The following is a 19,967-nucleotide window of genomic DNA, read 5'->3' as shown; positions in this document are numbered from 1 at the left end:
GGATCATTGAAAGCAAACAACTTACAATTGCAATCTAGCCTGCTCTTTTTCTACTCATTGCCCAGCTCAGATTCTTATCCAGCCGCATGGAGCACTTACCCAAAATGCACATATGAATGGAGTCAGCCTAAGGACTGCCTCTACGGACTCATGTCTTAATCTGGGCCATGTGTACTTTCCATTCGCTCTGCAGTTCCAACCCGAATGATTAGATCATCTCTTTTTACAATCCTATGGGTTTCTCCAAGGAGGCTTTCTGATATTTCAGGGCTCAATTCCCTTAGCTCAGTGCCAATCGAGAATCAGAGAATATAGAAAATCTAACCCTCAAGAGGAAATCCTTTTGTTGGGACGTTACATTGGATATCTTTCTCCATGACAATAGTGAATACTGATGATGGCAAATGGTTAACTCTCTGCTTAACACAGATTTGGTGTAGATACTTGGGAGATAATTTAACCAAGTGGCCCAGGTAATGAGAGTATTATTTACTCCCTGGTTAGAAATGAGAAAACTGAAGTCAAGGAAACCAAATGACTTGCCATTGTGTGTGTGTGAGGGACTCCAACTAAGATACTCTGACTCCAAGTCCAGGGTTCTTTCACTACACCACGCTGTATCTCTGTCTCTTTATGCCTCTTTCCCCATCCATTTTTAAAAGGAAGAGATAGACCAAATTGAAAAAAACTACTAAAAGTCAAAAATGAGTGGAGGCACTGTGGAAAGACCAGCACGTTAATTAATGCCCTATTGATAGAGCTATGAACTAGAAAACTATTGGGAATTATGTAAGAAAAGTGCTGAACAAATTATAAATGTAAATGGATTATTACTGAGCTACAATAAATAATGAATGTATGGGATTCTTAGAAATATAAGAAGTCCTATATGGACAGATAAAGACAGCAACAACAAAAAAGTAGGACGAGGAGAACAACATACACAATAATTACTGTGATGTGAATGAGTAAAATTTCCACAAGGCAGATGCACTTAAGGGCAACTAGATGGTACAGTGGAGAGACAGAATGCTGGGCCTAGAATCAAAGAGTCCTGAGTTTAAATTTAACCTCAGACACTTATAAATTATATGAACATAAGTAAATCTTTTCATCTCTCTTTCCTTCAGTTTTCTCATCTGTAAAATGGTGGCAACAATAACACCTGCCTCTCAGAGCTTTGGTGACTGAATGAGATAATAATTGTTAAGAGTAAGCATAGTACCTGGCACATAGTAAGCCCTTAATGAATGCTTATTTCCTTCCTTCTCTTTCTTTTGCTAAATTATTTCCTCTTTTTTAGAAGATAAGGCACAATGAAATTTTCATGTAACTTTATTTTAACTAAGTGTAATTATTTAAATATTTACTTTAAATAATTTTATTAAAAATTAAAAGAATCAATCAACAATTTTTAAAGTAAAAAAAGAAATTTGGATTGAGCAAATTTTTGCCAAATACATTTGTCCACATAATGCTTTTGAGTGGGACATTTATTGGCAGACTGTTTAAATGTTCTATCAAAGTACTGTTTCTTCTTTGAGCGCAAGTTATAGGAAGATATGGATTACTTCCAGGAATGAGAAAGTATTAGAGAAAAATAGAGGAGAAAAGAGTTACCCTCTATTTATAGTGTCTTCTTCTGAGATTACATTCCATCTCCTCTGTATCTATCTTGTATGTCCATCAGTGATTGCACATTAAACTGTGAGCTCTGGTGAGCTCCTTTAGGACAGGAGCTCTTCTTGTCTTTCTTTGCATCCTAAACTCTTAGCATAAGAGCATATTAAGAGTTTAATAAATGCTTGGGGACTGACTGACATTAAACAGTTGGTTCCTATTGTGATGGAAGTCCATTGAGACTTAATGATCACTTTTGTTGCTGCTATAACTCCATTTCCCTAATCCTGTTCTTCTGTAGTTTACCTTTGTGCCCAAGTGTAAAGCTTTGTATTTATCTCTATTGAATTTCAAGCTTATTAGATTTAGTTTAATATTCTAACCTAATGAGCTATTATTTAGATCCAGGTTCTGTTTTCCAGTATGTTTGGAATTCTTCCAAGGAAGCCAGTTTGTGAAGGGTTAAAAAAAAATCAAAAAGGAATCAAGTTAATATGGTATTTCCTATTCCTCAGGAATATTGGTTGATTCCTTGGAATTTCTACTTTCATTTCTAAAAGTTCACTAAATGTGTCTTTAATGGTTTTCCTTTCTTGAGATGTCCTTGGAAGTAAAGCTGAACTCATGGACTACCCTATAGTTTGAAAATGTTATACTCTTTCCCTTTTTGGATAATAGAAAAAAAATATTTATCTCTTTGTGTGGTATCTTTCCCATTTTTCAGGATCTTTCAAATGTTACAAAGTGAGCAACAAATAGCAAGAAGGCCAATTTGACTGGAGCACAGAATAGATGATAGGGTGTATGAAGTGTTCAAGGAAGATTAGCACCTCTGATGTAAGGGTTTGCTGAGCTGTTTTCAGGTTGGTCATATGCTTTTGTAAAAATGGAGATTTGAACCCCAGACTTCAATCACCAGAAGTCCTAGGTACTTCCCAGAATTCCCAATAATCTCACCTGAGTCTCCACCTGGATGAGAACACAATTTGGTATTTAAAGGGCTCTCTGCCTCCCAAGAGCTCTCTTCTTCCACTTCTAAGGACATGTGTCTCTACTCAGCATGCAAGATGTAGTAAGTGAAATGTGAATGGGCTAATCAGCCCTAGGCACATGCTTTTCTTATTTTGTATTTCTTTATTTCTTGATTTTTAATAATCTTTAATAAATCTCATAAAATGTAATATTTTTATCAGTAGAAACTAATTTAATTTTTACAGTTTTGAACATATGATGACTGAAACAAAAAATAGCAATTGAAAAAATTATATCCGTATGGAATATCAGAAATGTAAGAATATAAAAATTTATGGGAAAAACCTATATTGTATCTTTATACCAAATGCAGATTGTATAATAAGCATTTCTAAAATTTTAAACAAACAAAGCAGATTCAAAACTATTTCAATAATGACTTTAGACCATCGAGACTGATTAATCTCCAATTAACATGTCACAAGTATTGGATTTTTGACAAAATTTTTATATATTGAGTGTTACCCAAACATGTACCTTATGCAAGCATGATGCTCTAAAAACTGAGAATATGTATTTAAATGTAAACATATGTTTAAAAAGCAATTTGTTAGAATTTTATTATGTTTACTTGCAATGATATATGATTTGTATTGTAAGCCAAAAATTTAAGGTACAAATGTTATGTATTAGGATAATGTTGATTCTCCCAAGTCACTGACCAGCCTTCGATGATTCATTGAGATAATGTTAGTGAAAATCTAACCAGCCTTCGATGATTCATCAAGATAATGTTAGTGAAAATCTAACTCCCAGTAAAATCATTAACCCTCTTCCTGTATAAATTAGGAAGAATTCCCAAATAGTCTAAGCATCCTCAATGAGCATTAGAACTCAGAAAAGACTGGAAAACTATGGGAAAGAAAAATTGGTTCTCATGACTTGTAAAATCAATTTTCTGTTTAAGGTAAAAGCTTTGGGGATTCCAACTAATATTATTTTTGAGTTTTGAATTCAAGTATAGTCTTCTAATAGATCATTGAACTGTAGCCACCATTCAAAAGGAAAGACAAGGTACTGTAAAGTACAATTGTTACTGCATGACTGATTAATAACCCTGACTTGAAGTCAAACAGTGTTTAATACTTTCCCTGCTTTTTACTTTAAAGCAAATTTCTATAATCAAAACAAAGTGAAATAATAATTGAAGCCCCAGAAATGTGAATGTGCATAGCAATCAAATATGTTCCATTACTTACTTTAGAAACGGTTTTGTTTCATTTGGAGTTACAATTAATCTCTTATAAATTAATTCATGTGGATAATCTCTGAATATGAATTGAAGAAACCTATCTACAAAAAATAAAACCCAGATTTATAATATGGGGGTTGAGGTTTTATTTTTATTTACACAGGAAACGTATACCTACAGTAGAGAAACTTTAGGGAACAGCAAAATACAAAAAACCCAAATGACCCCTCCAAAGACCTCAGTCACCGAAGCCCATGACTTAGAAACAAGTCAAAAGAACAGCTTATGTTAATACTGACCCCAGCCCAACTACTGCTATTATTTTTGCTTAACTACCTTGAAAAATGTAACTTATAATGACGGACAGCCTTGTATTCTGATATTAGTTATAATTATTTCTGTATCAGATGTAAGGTTTCAAAGTGTATCTCCCTTCTATTAGCTCAATCTCACCTCACCCTTGTTTCACCAGAAGATGGCACAGCATAATCAAGCCACACTTGATTAACAACAATAAAAGACTTAGCACAAACATCTGATACCAAACACTTATTGCAGATTCGATTAAGAAAAAAAGATATATACCAGGCCCTAGTATACCACCCCATAACAGAACATAATCCTTAACAGCATAATAGCATGGACATATAGCAAATTAAACAAATCTGACTTATAAGTAAAGGAGAAATTAATATTTGCTTGGCATATGGAACAGAGAATCGGATATTAATAGAATCAGACCAATAAGAGTAGCTCTCTGAGCTGTGATTGATGATGCTTATCATAAAGGCAAGAGGACCTTGAATCTTGACAGAAGCCATAGCAAGCCTAACAATCCAACTGAGGCTATGCAAAAAGCTTGGAGGAGAAGTCTTGTTGGGGAGGCAGTCTTAGTAACCCTAGGATTGAGACCACCTGATTTGAGGACAAAAATCCCTGAGTAAAAGTCATCTCAGCTTCTATGCTAAAGCTGTGGAGAAATGTGTGTCTATGACAAATCTCTATGGTCAGCATGAACAGCATGCCCTGAGACACACTCTGAAAAAAGGCCCTAGTAAAAAATATAATTTCAAAAGCTCCATTTCCAAGCAAATAGAATTGGAATTTAGCTTTCTAGCCTTGCATGTATTCGAGGGGTTGTTTAGTTGTAACAGAGGGGTTCAGTCTTTCAGAATAGAGAGAGAGGAGAAGAGTGGAGACCCCCCTTCTCAAAGTGGGGTTTAGGGGAGACAGCAGATGTAATGAGTTGGCTAAGAGAGAGAAGAGGGGGTTTGAAGATTTTCCCTCTTCTGCCTTTCCTCCTTATCTATGGCTTCTCTCCCACATTTGCTCTTGTCTTTCTTGTCCCCACTTCACTACTCAAGACCAAAGGTTCTCCCCTTGATCTGTTTACTCACACTTGATTCACAGCTTGGGGGAAAAGATAACTATTTAATGTCAACTCAATCAGGATAAGACAAAGAATAACTGGCAGGGAAAGAATGGGAGAGGAAAGTGGGGAAAAGGGGTCCCTGTCTCTATTTAAACCCTTTCCCCTCTCTCCTCGAGTTGGGGGGAACTCAGGCTTTGTCAGCCTAAGCCCCCATAAAAAAGTCAGGTTGACTCACCCTGGGTTTGGCCCCTAGGCCACAGTTCAGACTCAGGGCAACAGGAGCTGACGCAAAGTCAGACAGAGATTTAAAATGTCTTTCTCAGGTTTCCTCTTCAATAGTCTCTTCAATTGGGAAATGTTGGGGGGAAATATTTCCAGTCACAGACAGGAAAAGTGAGTAACCCTCAGGAGAAAGTCTTTTTCAACCTTCTCTCTTTGACTTCTCCAGACTGAGAGACCAACTCCTCTCCCAGCCAGAATCTTCCCCTCCTGAAGATTCCAAACTCCTGGGGCCCCTTCCCCATTGAGGTGATCAGTTCCACACATTCTTCAGCCTGGCACTTTTCTTATGTGCCATCCTCTCTCACACACAATTCATACAAATAATTTACCTTGCTTGCATTTGTTCAATTTTTTGAACATTTATCAATTGAGAAACATTTTGTATTCTAATAAATTTGACTAAATTCTATTTATTTGAGAGATGAAGCTTTTGTCAGAGATACTTTCTATAAAAATTTTTTTCTGAACTTTTGTTGTTTTCTTTCAAATCTCAGTTGCATTGGTTTTATTTGTGTAAACTTTTTAATTTAATGTAATGAAAATTATGTTTCATTTTTTGTAATGTTCTCTATATTTAATTATAAAACTCCCCCTTATCCATAAGTCTGGCAGGTAAACTTTTCCATATTTCTCTAATTTATTTATGCTATCACCCTTTATTTCTAGATCAAGTATCCATTTTGAATTTATCTTGATGTATATATAGTGTGAGATATTAGTCCATGCCCAGTCTCTGGCATGTTGCTTTCCAGTTATCCCAGTAGTTTTTGTCAAATAGTGAGTTCTTTCCCCCAAAGCTTGGATCTTTGGGTTTATTGAACACTAAGTTGCTATGAACATTAACTGCCAAGTGTTGATTACCTAGTACAGTGATGGCAAACCTTTAGAGACCTTAGAGACCGAGTGCCCACATTGCAACCCTCATGCTGCATGTAAGTCCCCCACTTTACCCCAGATAGGGGAGGAAGGAAGTGCTCCCATTGGGTTGCTAGGTAGAGGGACAGGTATTGTGAGAAATGTTCTCAGGCAAATATGGAGAGACAGAAGGGAGTAGCTCCCTCCAACACACTTGCCATAGGTTCATCAACATGGATCTACTCTATTCCACTGAAATACCACTCTATTTCTTAGCTAGGACCAGATTGTTTGGATTTTTACTACTTTATAATATGGTTTGATATGAGGCAACCTTCCTTCATATTTTTTCATTAATTTCCTTGATATTCTTGGTTTTTTGTTCTTCCAGATGAACTTTGTCATTATTTTTTATCACTTTGTGAAATAATTTTTGAGTAGTTTGATTGGAACACCTCTGAATAGCTAAATTAGGTAGGATTGTTATTTTCACTATTTTAGCTTGGCCTATCCATGAGCAATTACAGCTTTCCCAATTGTTTGGGAAATTGTTCTCAATTTCCCAATTATCTGACTTTAGTTGTGTGCAAAGTATTTTGTAATTATTCATATAGATGCTGAGTTTGGGGGGAGAATATAGTATTAAAAATTCTCTGGAGACTGTATTACTTTAGAAGTATTTATTAGTGAGAGAAAGACTACTGAGAGAGAGATTACTGAGAAAAAAAAAAAGGTGTATTCCTTTCTATTCCCATTCAGTTTTTTTCCAGAGGTCTATCTTGAAACCTTCTAAAGTTCTATTTATTTCCTTAACTTATTTCTTGTTTATTTTTATTCTGAGAGAGAAAAGTTGAAGTGCCCCAATAGTAATGTTTTACTATTTACTTTACTATTTACTCCTATAACTCCTGTAACTTTTCCTTTAGGAATCTGAATGGTATGCCATTTGGTACATATGTGTTTAATTCTGATACTGTTTCATTGATTATGATGCCTTTTATCATGATGCAATCCTTCCTTGTCTCCTTTGATTAGATCAATTCTTATTTTTGCTTTGTCTGAGTTCTTGACTGCTATCCCTGCTTTTTTTACTTTCTCTGAGGCATAGTAGATTCTGCTCAAGCCTTGCACTTTTACTCTATGTATGTCTGTCTCCCTGTTTAAAATGTGTTTTCTGTAGACAGCATGTTGTGGGGTTCTGGTTTTTAATACACACTAAAATCCTTTTCAGTTTTATGGGGTGAGTTTATTCCACTTGCATTCATAGTTATGATTCATAATTGTGTGTTTTATTTTCTTCTTCTTTTCTTCTTTTTCTTCTTCCCATTTGGCTAATCCTACTCTTTAAATAGTTGTTTTCCTCTGTGTGTGTGTTTTTGTTTTGTTTTGATTTTTGCCTCATTTGGTCAATTCTATTCCTTAGGTAATTTTCTGTAGTGATTTCCTCCCCAGTAGCTAAGTCTTATTGACAATTATTATATTATTTGATTTATTAACTTTTTCCCAAGTTCTTCCAGGGATTCTTTTTAAGTCTGACATCTTTTTACACTTTCCTTTGAGGCTTCACGTGTTTGCTTTTTGGCATTTTTGTCCTCTTCTGAGTTCATATTTTGGTCTTCCGTGTCTCTAAAGTAACTTTCTAAGGTCAGATTTTTTTTCCTTATTTTTTTCATCATTTTTCCTAGTTATTTTCTCCCCCTACTCCCTTATCTACATTTTGAAGTTCCTTTCTATTCCTGAGAGCACACTGATCCAAGCTTGCAGAATACTCTTAAGTACTCTTATTTAGTATTTGTGGTAAGACTGGCTGTGTGTCTGACAAGGAGGTACCCCTGCTAGCTTATGATGGGAAGGCTTACAGTTATTTTTTCCAGCTATATTCAGCACCCCATGCTACTAGTTCCCCCATTGTTTTGTGGACTGTTCTAATCCTTTCTCTGCTGCCTCTTGCCCCTGTCAAGAGTCCTGGGCTCAGCACTCTGTCACCATGTAGGAGTGAGTGGGTTTCTTCATTCTCATTACAGTTCTCCCTCTCTGCTTCCTTGTGGTTCTGTTGCCACATGAGAGTTTATAGCTTGCCTACCTTTTCTACCTGTGTGGAGTGGCTTTAGTTTGGTTCCTTCCTATTCTTCAACTTTGATGGGCTCCTACAAGATCTGCCAGTAGTCACACATGCTGTGCTGCCTCAGTTGTCCTCTCCTCAGTGAGCCATGTTCCTCCAGCTTTCCTTTATTTTGAGGCAATTTCTTTTCTCTTTTTGTGTGTTGGGTGATCAGTAGAGTGGCATGTCCTTATCTTAGCCAGCTTAGCTCTTAGCATCCCCTTCCCAGATATGTTTTGAAAGACCCCTCCCAACTGACATTCTCTAATTGAGATATTATTTCTGAATGAAAAAAAGGGCAGACTGAAAAACAGGAGTCATTTGCACCAAAGTTCTGCTTCAGGAAACTTCTGTGTTTATCTAAGTCACAGTCCAAACTTATTACCTTCTATGGTTGTTTACATATTCCATATCAGGCACAATTTACATCCAAGGTGTCATTCCCAATAATTCTTCTCACTTTCTCCCCATCTCATAGACATCTTATAGTCTCTTCTTACTAGCCCTTGAGTTATTTATCTTGGTGTACAAGATCTGGACATGAGACCCTGTGAGAGAGATTCAATGGGTCTACTGCATCCTTTTGGTCAAGGTGGCACAGTGCATAGAGAGCCAGGCCTAGCATCAGGAAGATTCATTTTCATGAGTTTAAAGCTGGCCTCAGACACTTACTGGCTCTGTGATACTGGACCAGTCACTTAACTCTGTTTGCCCTATTTCCTCCTCTATAAAATGAACTGTTGAAGGAAATGACAAACTACTCCATTATCTTTGCAAAAAAAAAACAACAACAAAAACCCACAACAACAGAAACAAAAGACAAAAAAAAAAGAAAAAAACTAATAGAGGTCATCAAGAGTCAGACACAACTGAAAATGACTGAAATAAAGGGGAAAAACATCCTTTGTGAGCCGGGAACAACAAGATAATTACATCAATTGAAAAAATCTCAGGAAGGATTGGGAGAGAGTTCTAGGCAAAGAAAGAAATCTTGGAATATAATGGATTCATAAAACCTTAGAGATGTAAAGGATCTTAGAAACAATCTAGCCTCAATTTATGACTTCCATTTAAATCCCCACACATTTTAGTTCTTCACATGTATGAGGCACTGAGAATGTCCAAGGAGGCTGTATAATTCTATGCATTTTTTTGTCTTTTCTTTGGATCCCTGGGACCTAACACACAATAGGTGTTTAATAAAGTCTTGTTGCTAATGAAAAGAGAGAATTGCAATCTACCTTTATATTTAGAGGCAACTAGATGGCACAGTGCCTAGATTTCTGAACTTGGACAAGAAAACATCAATTCAAATGCTGATCTGGTATAACTAGTTGTGGGATCCTAGGCAAATCTCTTAACCTCTATGAGTCTCCCTTTTCTCACCTGTAAAATGGGAATGATGAGGTTTGTTGTGAGGATTAAATGCAATATCATAAAAGGTTCTTTGCAAGCCTCTAAGCACTATATAAATGCTGTTGTTGTTCAGTCATATTCCATCCAAACTGCCTCTTCATGACTTCATTTGAGATTTTCTTGGCAAAGATCCTAGCCTGGTTTGCTATTTCCTTCTCCAACTCATTGTACAGATGAGGAAACCGAAGTAAATAGGGATTCGTGATTCGCCCAGGGTGACACAGCTTGTACATTTCTGAGGCCAGATTTGAACTCAGAAGGCTGCATCTTCCCATCTCCAGGTCTGGTATTCTATCCACTAATATAGAAATGCTAGTTATTATTAGTTACCCTTAATGGAGGTATCGTGTGATGGAGTTGACACTGAAAAGCATACAGTGTTAAGTGCTCATATGTAGAACTCTCTGTGTTCTGGCAGGACAGGTAAACACTCTGGGGTGCTAATAGATTTTCCTAAGGTTATTTCTACAGATTGTATTGCTTCATCAATTTAGAGTTAGAAGAGCTCATGTGGAGTAAGATCTCCATTTTCATATGAGGAAACTGAGGCATGGGGTGGTCAAAGCAACTTTCATAGGATCACAAAGCTTCCAAGTGTCTGAGACAGATTTTGAAAGAGGTTTTCCTGACTCAAAGTCTAGCTCCCCATTCCTTATTTGAAACTGCAGGTAAAATAAATGGAGATAAACTATAACAGATACAATCACTACTGTTGGAGCTCAATTCAATTGAAATTTAGAAGCTTAGGTTCTATTTCTTGTTAAGTCTCTACTTTATCAGAAATGCATCAGATATGTTGAGTACAACCTATCCCACAACCATTCTTTTGCATTGAGCCTCAGATTAATCTGGCCACTTAAGAATTATAAAGTTCCAGAACTTTAAAAAACAACACATGTAGCCCATTACTTTGCTGGCTATTTTATTAATCACCAGTGCTTATGTCTCTGGAAGTAAATGCTACATTAAATGAGATAGCCTCATATGGGACATAGAGCGATAGATGGGGTGTCAGGAAGAAATTGGGATCAACTCTGCACTCTAACACTAACTAGGTACCTTGGGAGTACTGAGGTACCTTGGGAGGTACCTTGGGAGAGGAAATCTTACTGAGCCTCAATGGCTATATATAACATATATATGCAATATGTATATAAAAATCTCTATAATAATAGCTATTGAATCTCCTCCTTATTGGATTATTATGAGATTCAAATGAGGTTTTATATATATATATATATAAAGAACTCCACAAACCTATAAACCTATATAAATACCAGATATAAATTTTTAATTAAGGAAACACTTTTCTTTTTTTCTAGATTATAAGTAAATATGATTTTTTTTAAACCTTTACCTTCCATCTTGGAATCAATACTATATATTGGTTCCAAGATTGAAGAACAACAAGGACTAAGCAATGGGGGTTAAGTGGCTTACCCTGGGTCACATAATTAGGAAATGTCTAAGACCAGATTTGAATTCAGGACCTCCCATCTCTAGGCTGGTTTCTAATCTACTGAGTTTCCTAGCTGCCATTGATGAAATTTTTAAGATTAGTTTTCTGAGATTTTGCAGTCTATGTTCTTTTCTTCCCTCCCATATCTCCCTGCTCAGTAAGCAGGCAGGTAATGTGATATGGGTGGTACATATATTATCATATGATGCATATTTCCCTGTTTGTCATATTGCAAAACAAGACAAATATTGCTTACACTAGAGAAAAATGCATGGATGAACTCAAGTGAAGAATGATATGTTCCAATCTGCATTCAGACTCTGTTCCTTCTGTGGTGGTAGATATCCTTTTTTTTTTTTGGTCATTAATCCCCCAGAATTTTCCTGAATCCTTGCCTTGTCAATAATAATAAAGTCACAGTTGAACATCATGCATTATTGGTGTTACTGTGTATAATGTCCTCCTGGTTCTGCTTACTTCATTTTGTATCACTTCCTACAAGGTCTTTCCTAGTGTTGTTGTGATCCTGTTACGGCACAATAGTATTCCATTATAAGTATATGCCACAACTTGCTCAACCATTCCTCCACTGATGAATATAACTTCAGTTTCCAGTTCTTTGCAACCACAAAAAAGCTGTTCTAATATGTTCGTACAGAGAGGTTCTTCTCCCTTATCTTTAATCTTTTGGGGATATAGACCCAGGAGAGGTATTGGGACGTGGTTCCAGATTGCTCTCCAGAATGGCTGAGTCAGAGCACGGCTCCACTAACAGTATTAGTGTCCCAATTTTTCCACATCCTCCAACATTTTTCATTTCCCTTTTCTGTCAGGTGAGCCAGTCTGGTGGGGGTGAGGTGGACTTGCTTTTCCTTTAAAGAGAGTCTCCACATTGAAAGACCAAAAAAGGGAGGAAAAAAGCTAGGATAAGAATCAGCATTTATTTGCCCTTTTAAGGTTTGCAGAACATTTATATATGTATTACCCCATTTGATCTTCACAATAGCCAGCTAAAACTAATTCAATTGTTATCTGTATTTTAGAGATAAGGAAATAAAGGTCAGGAAAAACTAAGGGAGATGGGTACAAGGTCCCACAGCTAGTAAGTGTCTGAAGCAAGATTTAAACTCAAATCTCTCATGATAATTATAAAATTTATATTGTTTGATATTGCATTTATAATGCTAGAACTGCAGTATGTACTTCTTAGGCAAAGAAGTCCTTATACCTAGAGAAGCCGAGGTAAAACAGGCATGTCCTCACTATTCACTGTTCACTCTGTGTGTGCCAGGGGATTGGATAAACTCTTGGCTTGCTGTTAGGTACCTTGAATCATTCTTTCTCCTCCTGCAGCCTTAGATACTTAACTTCGACCCTCCTACCAGTTTAGAGTCCCAACAAGGAAACTCTACATCCCTGAGCTTCACCCAAGTCTGGTATCAATAAGAGACCTTGAGAACATTTCCACCACATCTTGGTCTGATTAGAAGGTCCTTTTCTACATCTGGCACCTATTACTATTCTCAACAAGCCTGCTTTAGGGTACATAATTTACCACCTGAAATACAACTTTGAATATGTTTCCCCCTCAATCCATCTCCCTGACCCTCAGGCTAGGGTGAGTTTCTGCAAGTAGGGATAAACCTCTGTATGTTTATGATACCATATAGTGTGTCTATATCATGCCTCTTTCCTACATTGCATAACAATAGTTTATGATTATATCATTTCTGAGTATAATTTTCTAGAAATCTCCAACCTAGTTATTTCTTTTAACCTAAGGCATGAGGCAAAAGAAAGTACCTCCTGACTCCAAAGTCATACACTCTAACCACTGCATTACCTGGCCAGGAAGAAAGGAAAGATGGGTAGTTTAAAGGGGAGATGATAGAGTTTCCTTTTTACTTGTAGGTATCAGACTTTTTGACTGTCCATCTGTTGCCTGTCACGCTGACCACCTGACTGGTCTACCTACCTTTGTTTTTAAGTTCATACAGATTTTGTTTCAGTGTTATAAACACTCATAACCAAATCTCCCTAGATATAATTAAAGATCTATTTTCTACAAGTAAGCAACTTTGGGGTTTCCCAAGAAATCTTTATTTAAATCCAATAACTAGAAAAAAAAATAAAGACTATTACTAGTTTAAATAATGGCACCATAAAATGAGAATGATCCTAATAGTAACTGGAATAGTTAAATGTAATTAACTTTCCCTCACAGCCATAAAACAGGAAGCAACTCCTCTGGAGATGGAGCCAACCATTCCCACCAATTGCCAACCAATTGGCAGAGACACAGGACGCAACTTGTTTAGTGAAGCAACAAGGCAACCTGAAAGACGCGAGGCAAAATGGCAATTCAATCCACCACCACCATCTTCTCCGAGACTCTAATAGAGTCAGTCCAGCACCTGGGTCCCAAATGACTTGGAAATAGCAATGCTTCATCCCAGAGCCCTCATATATTATCCTGGGAAGCAAACCATATGGAGATGTAACCTGACAATACCTCCTGAAGATACTATAGCAATAACTACTGAAGACCCAGAAAGAAAAAAAAAGTTCTTGCTACTAAAGACCTTGGCACTTACAAATGGTTCGGTATGGAAAATAAATAAAATTTTGTTCATGGAAATGACTTTAAAGAATTAGCATTAACATCTACTTTGCCACTGCACCTGAAGATATGGGACTTCCATCTGACTTGTAACTAAAATCTTTCATTTGTACTGGGGATAGTTAAGTGACATGATGATAGACCTTGAGTGAGGAAGATTCATCTCCATGAATTCAAATATGGTCTCAGACACTTGTTAGTTGTGTGATGATCCTGGGCAAGTCACTTGACCCTATTTGCCTCATTTTCCTCATCTGTAAAAAATCTGAAGAAAATAGCAAACCACTCCAGTATCTTTGCTAAGAAAATCACAAATAGAGTCACAAAGAGTTGGACATGTCTTTAAAAAGTCTGAAAATCATACATATTATCTCTCCCATTAAAATATAAGTTCCTTGAGAGAGGGGACTTTTCTTACTTTTCCTTTTGTATCCTGAGTGCTTGGTATACTGCTTTGCACATAGAGACCACTTAATTAATGCTTTATTCATTTACTAATTAAAATGCAGATGTAGGCAGATTATAACTGCATGCAAAAATGAGTAATGAATTTATTTTTAAAACACTTGAGTTATTGAGTTATTAACCAAGCAATGACCCCACAAATTCCTCTTAATTGAAAATATAACCAGAACTCCAAAGTATGCCAGCAGAAATATACATATGGTGACAAATGTAAAAACCTTACAGGGACATTAGCAATCAATTTGCAAGTTTGGATTTTGCAGCCTAGTGCTAAGAATATGTATGTTTACAATTTAGATGACTAGGACTTCAGAGTCCAAACAACCAGGCTTTCCATAGGAATAGTTCTCTTTATAAAAATTAGTATATTTGGCATTCAATTATGCTTTGTCTGGAAAAGCATCCAAGTGTAAATATCCATCTTTTCTAGACTTGAGACACATCTACATCATTTCTAATTGTTCAAGCAAGTAGTATTAATTAATTAAGCACCTACTACGAGGGAAAGAAGAAAAAAGTGATCCTACAGGCACAGGTTTAACAGTAAAGGCTACAGGATGGTCTGAAGCTCTCTTGAAAAGAAACTATCATTCAACCCCATTGCAGGCACTGCTCTTATAGCTTATCTCAGTGCTTCCTTTTGCAGATGAGGACAACTTATTTTTTCTCTTGCTTGCAACAAGAATAAGAGGGGAGATCTTTCTGACTTCTATCTAGCACTTTATCTATTCATACCATGATAATTTTTCATGTGAAGTTAGCTTCACTAGACTGGTTGTCAGAAGACCTGAATTCCAATCCTATGCAGGCTCTATCTAACTGTTTAACCTTGAGCATATACCTTGAGGCTAGGCTTTATCATCTATAAAATGGGCAAGTTGGATTAGATCAGTCATTTTCAAAATTTGGTCTGGGAATACCTGTTGATTCTCAAGACCCTTTCATAGGCATCTAGCTAAAAAGAAAAAATCATTTTCATATAATAGCAATATGATTGTATATCATATTATAATTGTTATTTTAGATAATAATGCAAAAGATATTTTAATAATGTCTAATATAGTAAAGGGTGTATGGGGTGCTCAGGGAGGAGTAGTATCTCTGGTATGGAGGGTTTTTTGTGCCCTTCTAGGGCAGTTCTCCAGCCTCGGCTCCCAGTAGCTGCTAGCATGCGGCAGCGGCCACACGCCGGGCAATGGCTTCGACAGGCCGGCTAAACCTTGTGAGGGTAGCCATCGGGTCATCGACCCCTGGTGAACCAGGGCTTTGCTCACCCAGCATGTGAAGACTGTTTCGGCGGAACAGGCGGAAGAAACCAATAAGAAGGTTCAACGGCTGAGATGGCGACGCAGCAAAGCACTGTGGAGTGCTTAGGGTGTGTTGGAGCACAAAGGACAACACGGCCACCCAATGCAGCTAAGGAAGTCTCCAGGTGTAACGATTTTTCGTGCCACTGGACCCAGGCTTCCAACGCCAAGAGAGTGGGACTGTCTCTGTGCATCGACTTTTCCACTTAAATCTTCGTGCACAAGTGTCTTTGTGCACACTCATCTATCATAGATGAAAACACACAAAGATAATCATCCTCGGTTACCGAGAGACTACAAACTGAAACTAACTGAATATAGTAAATGTCAGTAGATATAACCCACATAAATGGAAGATCATAGAGATAGAATCAATAATTTTTAAGTGTAAAAGTCTTAAGACAAAAAAAAAATGAGACCACTGGATTAAGTGATCTATAAAGGTCCCTCCATGAAGGTCCCTTCCAATTCTAAGCTCCTCTAAGTACTATGAGACCAAAAGACTTGTAACCAGGAATACCTGAGTTGAAATTTTTGTGTCAGGCACTTATTAGGACCTTGCAAATCTTAAAGTATTGTATAAATATTATCCATCATCATTATTAAATAAAGCACTTCATCATTAATTATATACTTTATTATTCAGTTGCTTGGGTGCATCTGGCTTTTTGTGACCCCATGAACCTGCCCAAACTAACCATGGAGTTTTCATGGCAAAGACACTGGAAAGGTTCGCCATTTCCAACTCCAGGGAGTAAAGCAAACTTGCCTAGGGACACAAACCTAGCCTCTGAGACCAAGTCACCCTAGTTCAGCTACCTTCATAACTACTAACTTCTGATTCCCAATTCAGTGCACTTTCCACTAGACTGACTTATATAGAAAATATGTCTATTCTCAGATGTACCTTGATCTTGATGGTTAGTCATTTATAAATTATTACCAATTCTCAATAGTAGTTCTCTCATAATCATGTATTTTAGATTCTTTCTTTTTGCCAATTATAGTGCTGGAAAATAAATATTATTTTTTGTGTTGGAGGATCATATTTCATATACATTCTTCAGCACATCAGCAATAAATTTTCTAGTGCAACAGAAAAGAAAGGGGGGAAAAAAACCCTGAGCTCACTGGAATTGAATGCATTCTGAGAGAGAGAATGAAGCATCCATTTTCATTTTTTCTTTCATTTAACTTTCCCCCTTTGGCAAATTTCTTCAGTAGCATACTGTATATTTTTTTAAGAAGAGAGCAGATTAGCATCTGGGTAGATGAAGATATAGGAAAACTAAATATCTGTTTTGGAGTATGGAAATAAATATTCTATAAGTGGAAAATTTGGGGGTTCTTTTTTCTCTTTAGTAAAACTGAAAATGTTGAGAAATATTTTTCTGGCCTAAAAATAAAGCCTTTCCAGGCAATGCAGTTTGAAGGTGAATTAGGTTAAATTGGGACTTTCTTGGGGAAATAAATTAAGGACAGTAGCAAAAATGGCAGCACAAAGAGTACCTCTTTTCTTGTTAAGAACATGGTCTTACAGTCCCTGAAAGTAATTGAGCTATTGACCTATTTAAAGGCAGTCTCCTCTTCAACATCCCCAGTGAGGATTGTTCTATGGCTCACTCTTCTCCTTTCTAAAATGAAGATATTAAGGGAAACTTTTTCCATCTTTGAGGGGAGTGTTCAAAGCAGTACCTGAGTATGGACTGTTGTTTTAGGAACATAGCCTCTAAAACTCTATTCTCATATATTATTACCTTTTCTTTGTTCAAGATTTCTATAAATGTGACCTCAAATTGTCTTGGGGGGTAAAGAGCTATGACTGAATACATGAGGAAACCAGGTCATTTTGGATAGCTCTCTCTCTCTCTCTCTCTCTCTCTCTCTCTCTCTCTCTCTCTCTCTCTCTCTCAGCTAGAAGTGGCTTACATATCAGGTTAATATTAAATTTAATAAAATTGATTCTGGCAGATTTGTGGTTTGAACACAGAGTACATTATTAATGTGTATTTTACCATTTCATAGTCCCCTAAAGGGCAATTGCAGTGAAAAAGGAATGTGTTTCTCCTAGAAAACTTTATGAGAATAAAATTCACTAGACAGGCAGAGGAGAAATCTTAAAAATCATGGGAAAAGTCATGGGGCAAGTGTATACACTGCTTGTCTTGTAGGCAGCCAAGGGTCATCTGAGTCCCATTTCAGAATGATCTCATGGATGGCAAAATTTAAAGACCAACAACATCAGCCTTCCTGAAACTTAGCCCTCAAACCTCAACAAGTAAGAAATGTGAAAATGTAGGACATAGCTCCTCTCCAAGGCAACTTGTACTTCCAAAGGGGGATTCTACCACCAGGAAATCAAATTAGAATCAGTGTGAAATAAAACACTTCCAGAACTTCACATCCGTTTTGAAGGCATTTTCCATTCAATTTGTTTTCATGAACAAATACATTCTTTTGTTAAATGCTTCACTTGCTACATATCATTTTTTCTTTTGGATCTTGACCTTGTCCACATTAACATTTTTTCTGTTTATATTAATAAAATAAATTGGTGACATATTGGTTAGAGGGCTATACTTGGAATCAGGAAGGTTTGAGTTCAAATCCTGCCTCAGTTACTAGCTATGTGACCCCAGGTAAGTCATTTGATCTCTGTCTCAATTTCCATCTGAAAAATGGGGATAATAATTAGCACCTACCTCAGCAGGTTGCTGTGAAGATCAAATGAAATAACGTGTAAAGCACTCTACAAACCTGAAAGGGCTATATAAATATTAACTATTTTTATTACTCTTGTCCATGGGCAGCTTCATTTTCCTGTTAATAAGACTTGATTGGAGACCTTTTTTCAAGTTACTCACATTGTTGAAATTTTCCCCCTCCAGTGGCAACCCTTTTCTTTACATTTAATAAATCTTTTTCACTTTATGTCATACTCACAAGCAATAATCATTTTTTTAAAGCAGCAAGCAATGAAGAGAGCATGCTAGTGACAACCAATCCCAGTATTTATGGTCCCGAGTAAATGATCTCATGTCCTATCAACTCCCCAAGGATGCAAGATCCGTCCCAGTAGAGTCCCAGCCCCATCGTGTGTTCACAGCCAAAGGTCCAACTAAGGAAACTGGAAATCTTGAGATAATGCCTTGCTCATAGTCACAATAACCCCAACTCTCCTAGGAATTAGACTTTCCAAAGAAACTCCAGTCTTCGTTGGTAGGTATGATTAGCTCCATACTTAGAAAGTAGACAGATCACATTAAATCTGCAAGTCAGGCATGAGCATTAGTGATGAAAGCTCCTGGAGGTGCTCTCATCGAGCTATGTCAGTATCCAGTGGTCAGCATTGGCACAAAGGAATAAATAATCTCGCGTCTAAAAATCCTGGAAATGTGACTCATCATGACATTGTCTTCCCTCTCCCTCAGCGTCTATAAATGACTAAGTGATTCAGTGGGTGGAGTGCTGGGCTCAGTGTCCAGAAGATCTGAATTCAAATCCTTCTTCAGATGCTTTTGAGCTGTATGACACTGAATACTGAATAGGTGCTTGACTTCTCTTCACCATAGTTTTCTTACATATAAATCGGGTATAACAATAGCATCTACTTTACAAGATTGTGGTGAGGATCAAATGAGATCATGCAAAGTGCTCTGCAAACCTAAAGCACTTCACAAGTGTTAGCTATTGTTATCTTCTTCCTAACATTTATTTGGAAAATCCTGAAATGATGGGGTGATTCATGTCTCCTGGATATTAATAATCCAAGAAGGAGAAGGCAAGTGAAATTCCATCAAAGTCCCAACATATGAGCCCAGGACCAGAATGCCTCCACTTTATACTTATTTAGGCTATGAGATTGACAAAGGCTTTCATTGCAAGAACTCTGTGAGGAAGTAGCACAAGGATCATTGCCTTTTTGTGTCAAGAAATTTAGACTTAGTGAGAATAAATGACTTGCCCGTTATCACAAATTCAAGTCCAAATCTCCTAAAACCAAGCCCAGCATGCCTTACTGTATAGAACATATAGTAGGCACTTAATAAATGTTTATTGATTGATTGATATTCTACATGTTAATTGTGGAATAAAAGAAGTTGTTTACTGGGGAAATTTTAGGCATTAATAAGGAAGGAAGGAAGAAACTCCTAGTAGTAGAGTCATCTCGAGATACCTAAAATAATACCATTTCTATTTTTGTCTCTCCCTCCATTAAAAATTAGCAGCTGTTGTCTGCATGTAA

This window comes from Monodelphis domestica, chromosome 4 (genome assembly GCF_027887165.1).
Source record: "Monodelphis domestica isolate mMonDom1 chromosome 4, mMonDom1.pri, whole genome shotgun sequence".
NCBI lineage: Eukaryota > Metazoa > Chordata > Mammalia > Didelphimorphia > Didelphidae > Monodelphis > Monodelphis domestica.
The sequence above is the reverse complement of the archived record's forward strand: the minus strand, read 5'-3'. Positions refer to the sequence as shown.